The sequence below is a fragment of the Ailuropoda melanoleuca genome, chromosome 14 (genome assembly GCF_002007445.2).
Source record: "Ailuropoda melanoleuca isolate Jingjing chromosome 14, ASM200744v2, whole genome shotgun sequence".
NCBI classification, from domain to species: domain Eukaryota; kingdom Metazoa; phylum Chordata; class Mammalia; order Carnivora; family Ursidae; genus Ailuropoda; species Ailuropoda melanoleuca.
In genome coordinates this window covers 98,195,764-98,204,577 of record NC_048231.1, presented here as the reverse complement: position 1 = coordinate 98,204,577, position 8,814 = coordinate 98,195,764, and positions in this window count along the sequence as shown.

Sequence of the window (8,814 nt, the reverse complement as noted above, 5' to 3'; positions counted from 1 at the left end):
CGCCCCCCCCCCCCCGGGCTCCCTCTGCCCGCATCGCTCTCCCGGGTGCGGGATTCCTGAGGACACGGCTCCTCATTCCGGAGCTCTCAGTGTCCACTCCCCAACTGGACACCGGGGAAAGGGCGATGGGGATGCTTCCAAAGAGGAGAAGGCAAATGGGAGCGAGACAATTGTTTATTTCAGTGGCCTTGTGTACGTGCATTTTTGTTCCTGAGCACACGCTCGCGTTCCAGGTCTTTGCCCCATTAGGAAGTGTAAATCGACGCCGAGCCCTTCCTGGTGCACACAAAGAGACCAACCGTGCGCATGTGTCTAATCCCTCTGCTGCTGAGGAGACTGGAGCAATCAGGCGAGGCAGCCCTTCGCCGACGTCCTCTCGCGAAGAAGCAGCGAGGGGGAGCGGAGCGAACCGATTTATGCACGCGTTTCAGTTAACTATGGCTAAAAGTGGCTCGTGGAATGTCATCTTCTAGGGGAAATGGAGACCATAACTATTACTGGTGGGTGCAAATGATTTATTGAAATGTTCAACTTGTAAAATCAAAAACAATGTAGAACTGCCCCCCCTTTACGTAGGAACTCATGACATTCCAAAGTAGGATATTCCCTAGTGTAAAGAAATTTTAATTTAAAAACTATTTTTTTATAAGATGCAAGGAAAAATAGGGAGTATTGAATTCTAGCTGGAGGCAATGTATGGGTTTTTGCTATTGGCAAGACTAAATAGTACCTAGCAGCTCAGGATGTTTTTCTTTAAGAAAAAAAAAGGTATAAAGATTGAAAATTTTATAAATGACTCATTCGTTTATAAAGAGTCCATATTTCATAAAAGTTCAAAAGATTATGTGTATTTCTCTTCTAGCTTACCATAGCGAGCAGTATCTTCCCATGTTTTCAGTTAAAACTTCTTAGCCCTATTGGGAATATAATCATTTTAAGAGAGAAAGGAAACTACTTGATTGAAGGGAGGAAAAATGAAAGCTATGGGACAAAGTAGCATGCCCCTTACCCCAACCAAATAGGCACCCCAAAGGTGATTTTTGATCATTAGCAAGAGTTTTCATCTAGAGCCCGTACAATTCAGCAGACACTCTAACTTGCCTTAACAGCATATTATTTCGTCTTCCTTCATCTATGTAACAAACACAGGTTTGGACTATCCACCATGCATAGTACCAGATGCTGAGGCAGGTACTCAGAATCACATGACAAGATCCCTTAGACTGTCACTCTAGAAGAAGCTCAAGCTCTGACCCTCCCAAAAAATTTGCATAAACTCCCTATTAACTTGGTGTGATCCTCCCCCCCCCCATTCCTGGGGCATGCTGGCTGTTCCATTCATTTGTTGCTACTATGTATACTACATGGTTATGATTTCTTTATGTGAAGACTGATTTAGATTTGCAGATACTTTAAATACATTATTTCATTCAGTCCTCTTGCAATGCCATGTTTTAAGCAAAAAACAAAAAACAAAACAAAAACAAAAACTTGCCACTTAATAGATTAGGAAACAGAGGCTCTGAGACAGACGTTCATTTGTAGAGATGCCATTTCCAAACTGGTTTTGGGTCTACAGTAATTTCCATGATCACTAACTTTCCCCATCATTTATAGAATAATCTGTTTCTACAAATCAGTTTCGAGCTATTTGAAGTCAGAGATTAATTTTCTCAATAATAATCTCAGTGCTTACTTAAGGGTTTCATAAATCTGGGTTTTAATAATTATATAATGATTATGCCTTTGCTTATATATTTATGTAGGTCCTTATAACACCCTAATATGATTTAAATATTTTCCTATAGTTACTTTAGATTCTTAATTTTCTGATAGAGCAGTGTGTGTGTGTGTGTGTGTGTGTGTATTGTATGTGTGTGTGTGTATACAATTGATTGTATCCTCATGGCATCATTTATTGTAGGCACCTAAGCCTTAAACTTCCTGTTAACTAGTAACATGACTTAGAAATTTGAGTACATTCTTCCTTTTTTTCCCAGAGTAATTCATAAGAAGTGTTGTATAAATTCAACTAAATCACATCAAAAAGAACAAAATGTCTGACTGCTCCATTTATTAGAGGGTTCAAGTGTTGTCAGCTTGATACATCCACTATAAAATTCCCCACCAAACGTCTACCTAATGGTTTTTCAGCCTTGGATGATCATTGCATTGATGCATTATTTCATTAGGGATTGTAAAGTTGTCATTTTCTAATTTAATTTTTTTCTTGAATTTATAAACTATTATCTTTCAAAACTATAGGATTGTCCTGAAATAGATGCCTTATAGGAAAGGCAGGGATTGTGCTTAACAACCATTTTTCAGAAATATTGAATGTGTTCTAGCAAACACAAAAGGACACTCTCCTCCCTTAGAAGTATCATAAAAAATGGAGTTTTGTATATGTGATACATTTCAATCCATCAGAGTCATTATTCTTTTTGGAATTTTAATTGTTGCATCATCTTTGACCAGAAGGAGCTGCTTCAATTGACATCTTGTGTTCTTATCAGGTACCCATGGACCTTAATAGCTTTGTTGTGATCAATCACAAGATACCCCGATTCATCTTGTACATTTCCAGCTCTAGACCTGGAAGCCATTATTTCCCGTAGGAACCTTTGTTTGTTTTAATGGGAAATGAAATTCAGTTTCCATAATCTGGTTACTAGGGTGTTATTTTTGCTACTCATTCTAAGCTTTTCAGTTACAAGGACATGAAATACTTTAGAAATATATTTCAAAAGAAAAAAAGTCTCAATTTTTATGGATATCTCTAATTCAATTCCTGTTGATACTACTTTTGAAGTATATAAGCAAAGATCTCATATTTGAAGATTGCTTCTTTTCTTTTGAGATTTTCATTATGTAAAATAGTTAGATGTTTCCAACAATCAAACCTACCAAACAAGGCACATGGAGAGATAGAGTCCCTTCCTCTCTGTTTTCTACCTCTCTTTTTAGGAAACCATTTTTATTAGTTTTTGGTTTATCTTACATTGTTTCATTTTGATGATTTAAGGAATATGTATATATGTTTCTATTTCTATTTCTATTTTTCTTACACACAAATAAATAGCATACTATTCATACTCTTATCACTACAGTAGACAGCCTCTAAACTGAGCCCCCAAAGATCCCTGGGTTTTGGTATAATGTCCCATACAATTTCTCCTTCTGAGCGTGAGCTGAACTTTTTGACCAACTTCTAGTGAATAGAATGGCAGAAGTGATGGAGTGCCTTTTCTAAATTAGGTTATAAAAAGATTGTAACTTCAATTTGGGTGATCTTTATTGGATTGCTTGCTCTGGAGGAAGCTAGCTGCCACAATATGGAGCAATCCTGTGGAGAGACCTATGTGAGTGTGCCTAGAGAAAGATCATCCGAGGCTTTCCAACAGCCCTGTGGGGCATCTCAGAGAGGGATCCTCCCCAGGGAAGCCTTTAGGTGACTACACCCTGCCCAACTCTGAGAGACCGTGAGCCATCTAAGCTGCTACTGGTTACTCCTAAATAATGAATGCTGAAAGATAACAAAACTTTATTTTCATCTTTCCATACACTAACTTTTGGGGTATTTTTTTATGCATAAATGGGTAACTGAAATCCATTTTGGTATGTGGAAATAAGGTGCTGCCATACCAAAAACTGTAAAATTGGGGCATGGCTTTGGAATCCATCAGTGGCCATGAGAAGGGTGTTAGTGAGGGCTTGCTTCAAGGCTTGCAACCTTGAAAACAAATTGCAAAACTTTGTACATTAAGGACACTGTGAGTGAGATCTTACCATAAAGTGAGGAAAATATTATTGGAAATTGGAAAAAGGAGCATTATGATTATGTGGAGGCAGGAAACTTAGCTGAACTGTTCCTGGAGTTCTGTGGAAATTAAAATGTGTACCCACTAAATGGTGTCAACCAGATAAGATTTCCAAGCAAAGTGTTGGTGAGGCAGCCTTCTTCTTGTAGCTTAGCAAAATGGGAATGGAGAGGGATAAATTGAGGGGAGGATCATTAAACAAAAAGGAGGCAAGAATGGATGGGGGCTTTTAAAAGATTTTATTTATTTATTTATTTATTTATTTATTTATTTATTTCAGTGTGGGGGGTGTGTATGCGCAGGGGGAGGGGCAGAGGGAGAGGGAGAGAGAATCTCAAGCAGACTCCACACTGAGCAAGGAACCCAACGCAGGGTTCAATCTCCTGATCCTGAGATCATGACCTAAGCTGAAATGAAGTCAGACACTTAAAGTGCTGAGCCACCCAGGGGACCCAAGAACTGATGGTTTTAAATATCCTCAGCCCCTCCAAACTGAAACAATGCCAGAATGAAGAGATGACTTCTGAACAGAGATAAATCTTGGGCACCGCTGTGAACATTTGGTCTAAAGATAAAAGCCAAAGTATGACTGTAAGATATGTTTTTGTTTTGTTTTTAAGATTTTAGGAAATCAGTTATTTTATGGTCACATAATTGGCTGTACCTTTAGACCAAATTTTTGTGGCAGTGCTCTGGATTTGATCTAATAAAAAGATTCACAGGAAACCCACAAAGTTCTCAAAAGATGCATAGGTGAGAGGAATTATGAGGCAAAGACTGAGAATGAGGATCTGCTCTTGGACTCCCAGTCTTCTACTGGCAGGAAGCAGGCTGAGAGAACAGCCCAGATGCAAGAAAATGTGCTACCTTTCAAAGTAAAAATGACTCTCTAGAGCCTAGAGAGAAGAACCAAGGATCATACAGAAGCATCCCATGACCTTGAGAACTAATTCAGGAACTCCCAGAATTTCCCATTTGGGTTTCAGAATTGTTAAGGACCCCTGATTTTGTGTGTCTTTTTGAGTCCATTTTTGAGCCAGAATGTGTATAGTGGTTGTACAGTGCTTGTTTTGCCATTGCATGTGGGCATTGTGGTGGGCAGATTACTTGCCTCTTTAGATCCAAAAATGTGCAGTTTGACAGCAAGACTCACAGTTGAAAAACTGTACCTAAAATATTACATTTGAGGGTGCTCACTGACACCAACACCCCTAATATTTAGATATTTTTTGGTTCCTGGTCTCCTGTTCCTGTTTTTGGATAGAGTCTTTTAAATATTTTACTGAAGTAGGTATGTGAATGATACATTCTGCATGATTATAGTATGGATTCTTGGGTTTTAGTCCTATATCTCTGTGGTCTGTATATGTCATTCCATAGTCCTCAGTTCACATGATGCAGTTAAATGTAAGGCCAGGGCCACTTGGGTGGCTCAGTCGTTAAGCGTCTGCCTTTGGCTCAGGGCCTGGTCCTGGGATCAAGCCCCACATTGGGCTCCCTGCTCCGCTGGGAGCCTGCTTCTTCCTCTCCCACTCCCCCTGCTTGTGTTCCCTCTCTCGCTGGCTGTCTCTCTGTCAAATAAATAAATAAAATCTTTAAAAAAAAAAGAAAAGAAAAGAAATGTAAGGCCAATTTGACTTTTCCTTAGTGTGTAATTTTTTCTTTCTACCTGAAGCTTCTAAAACTTTCCCTTCATCCTTAATTTTCAGGAACATTCTAGGATCATGCCTTATGTGCTTTCTCATTATGATGACCTGGAATTTGTTAATATTGTTATTTTATTATCAATATGACAGAAATATTTTCTATTATTATATCCATTGTTTAATTTTTGCTACTTATATAGTATATTATTTCTCCTCGTGAAATTTCTGTTATATCCTGGACCTAGGTTCTGGTTCTTATTTTTTTCCCCCTTATTTTTTCCATTTCTTCATTTTTTGGCTCTCTCCTCTGAGACATTCCTTGAACTTGATCTTTCAGACTTATAAACTCATATATAATCAGTATTTTGCTCTCTTTAAGTCATTTTGTGAATATAAATTGGGAAATCAGGTTTATATCTCTTGAAAATCTTTTGTCTGAGTTCAGAAGGCTGTCATTTGGATACTTTCAAGTGCTGTCTGTGTTCTTTTATTCATATCCATGTGTCTCCTCTAATAGTAGTGCATCATTTTTTTTTCTCATTGCTTCCCCTGATCGCATTGACTTCTGGACATGTCCGTGTTTTTTGAATGACTCCCTCTAGATGTTGGAGATTGATAAATGGTAAGACTCTTGTTCTAACAGAAAGCAGAGTGTTCTCTTCCTTGTAGGCTAGATATGCAGAAGTAGGTTTATTATTTCAAATACTTCAAAAGCCTGTTGGTATGTATTTTAATAATAAAGGAGATAAGCTAAAACACTTATGATTTTCTCCTACTTAACATAGAGTTTGACTTTTTACTAATTTGTGCGCTCTCCTAAATAGGGCTTCAAAAAGAATCCATTCCCAAACTATTAGAAGTTATAGAGCAATTCAATAATGTGGCGGGATACAAAATCAACGCTCAGAATCAGTTGCATTTCTATACATGAATAATGAGACTGAAGAAAGAGAAATTAGGGAATCCATCCCATTTATAATAGCACCAAGCCATACGTTACCTTGGAATTAACTTAACCAGAGACGTAAAGGACCTATATTCTAGAAACTATAAATCACTCTTGAAAGACATTGAGGAAGACATAAAAAGATGGAAAAATATTCCATGCTCATGGATTGGAAGAATTAACATAGTTAAAATGTCCATACTACCCAGAGCAATCTACACTTTCAATGCTATCCCGATCAAAATACCGAGGACATTTTTCAAAGAACTGGAACAAATAGTCCTTAAATTTGTATGGAACCAGAAAAGGCCCCGAATCTCCAAGGAACTGTTGAAAAGGAAAAACAAAGCTGGGGGCATCACAATGCCGGATTTCGAGCTGTACTACAAAGCTGTGATCACAAAGACAGCATGGTACTGGCACAAAAACAGACACATCGACCAATGGAACAGAATAGAGAACCCAGAAATGGACCCTCGGCTCTTTGGGCAACTAATCTTTGATAAAGCAGGAAAAAACATCCGGTGGAAAAAAGACAGTCTCTTCAATAAATGGTGCTGGGAAAATTGGACAGCTACATGCAAAAGAATGAAACTTGACCACTCTCTCACACCATACACAAAGATAAACTCCAAATGGATGAAAGACCTCAATGTGAGACAGAAATCCATCAAGATTCTAGAGGAGAACATAGGCAGCAGCCTCTATGACATCGGCCAGAGCAACCTTTTTCACGACACATCTCCAAAGGCAAGAGAAATAAAAGATAAAATGAACTTATGGGACTTTATCAGGATAAAGAGCTTCTGCACAGCCAAGGAAACAGTCAAAAAAACTAAGAGACAGCCCACGGAATGGGAGAATATATTTGCAAAGGACACCACAGATAAAGGACTGGTATCCAAGATCTACAAAGAACTTCTCAAACTCAATACACGAGAAACAAATAAACAAATCATAAAATGGGCAGAAGATATGAACAGACACTTTTCCAATGAAGACATACAAATGGCTAACAGACACATGAAAAAATGTTCAAAATCATTAGCCATCAGGGAAATTCAAATCAAAACCACACTGAGATACCACCTTACGCCAGTTAGAATGGCAAAGATAGACAAGGCAAGAAACAACAATTGTTGGAGAGGATGTGGAGAAAGGGGATCCCTCCTACATTGTTGGTGGGAATGCAAGTTGGTACAGCCACTCTGGAAAAGAGTGTGGAGGTCCCTTAAAAAGTGAAAAATTGAGCTACCCTATGACCCAGCCATTGCACTACTGGGTGTTTACCCCAAAGATACAGACGTAGTAAAGAGAAGGGCCATATGCACCCCAATGTTCATAGCTGCATTGTCCACAATAGCCAAATCATGGAAGGAGCCGAGATGCCCTTCAACAGATGACTGGATTAAGAAGCTGTGGTCCATATATACAATGGAATATTACTCAGCTATCAGAAAGAACGAATTCTCAACATTTGCTGCAACATGGACGGCACTGGAGGAGATAATGCTAAGTGAAATAAGTCAAGCAGAGAAAGACAAATATCATATGATTTCTCTCATCTATGGAACATAAGAACTAGGATGATCAGTAGGGGAAGAAAGGGATAAAGAAAGGGGGGGTAATCAGAAGGGGGAATGAAACATGAGAGACTATGGACTATGAGAAACAAAATGAGGGTCTCAGAGGGGAGAGGGGTGGGGGAATGGGATAGACAGGTGATGGGTAGTAAGGAGGGCACGTATTGCATGGTGCACTGGGTGTTATACGCAACTAATGAATCATCGAACTTTACATCGGAAACCGGGGATGTACTGTATGGTGGCTCACATAATATAATAAAAAATCATTTAAAAAATAAATAAAAATAAATAGGGCTTCAAATATCCATTGGGATGAATTAGTTATTTGTAACACTTTTTTTTCTATTTCAGATATATATATTTGACATTTTGTTCAAATTTATTATCTGAGATATTATTTAAGCATAAATGAAATAATTCATTCTTCTTAAATGATAGAAGAAAACATTTGGGAATCTCATTTCTAGCTCCCATTAAAACAAGTAAGTAGGTTCAAGGTATTAAATGGTGATATTTAATTATTAAAGTCAATTTGGAAGTTTAAAATCTCAGTTAGAGATTTTAGATATACAATACTGACCGGCAAACTTACAAGACACGTAATTCAAGAGATAAAATTATTTAGTCAGTTGGAGTTGCAGAGACTGCTCCTTAGATTTTAGTAAGACCTGCTCAATTTCATAAAACCAGTCATTTATTTTAAACTCTCCAAGAACTTTTATTTTAATCCTGAGATTTTTCTGTAATGGCATGATTTTTTTTAAATATTTTATTTATTTGAGAGAGAGAGAACATGAGCAGGGGGAGGGGCAGAG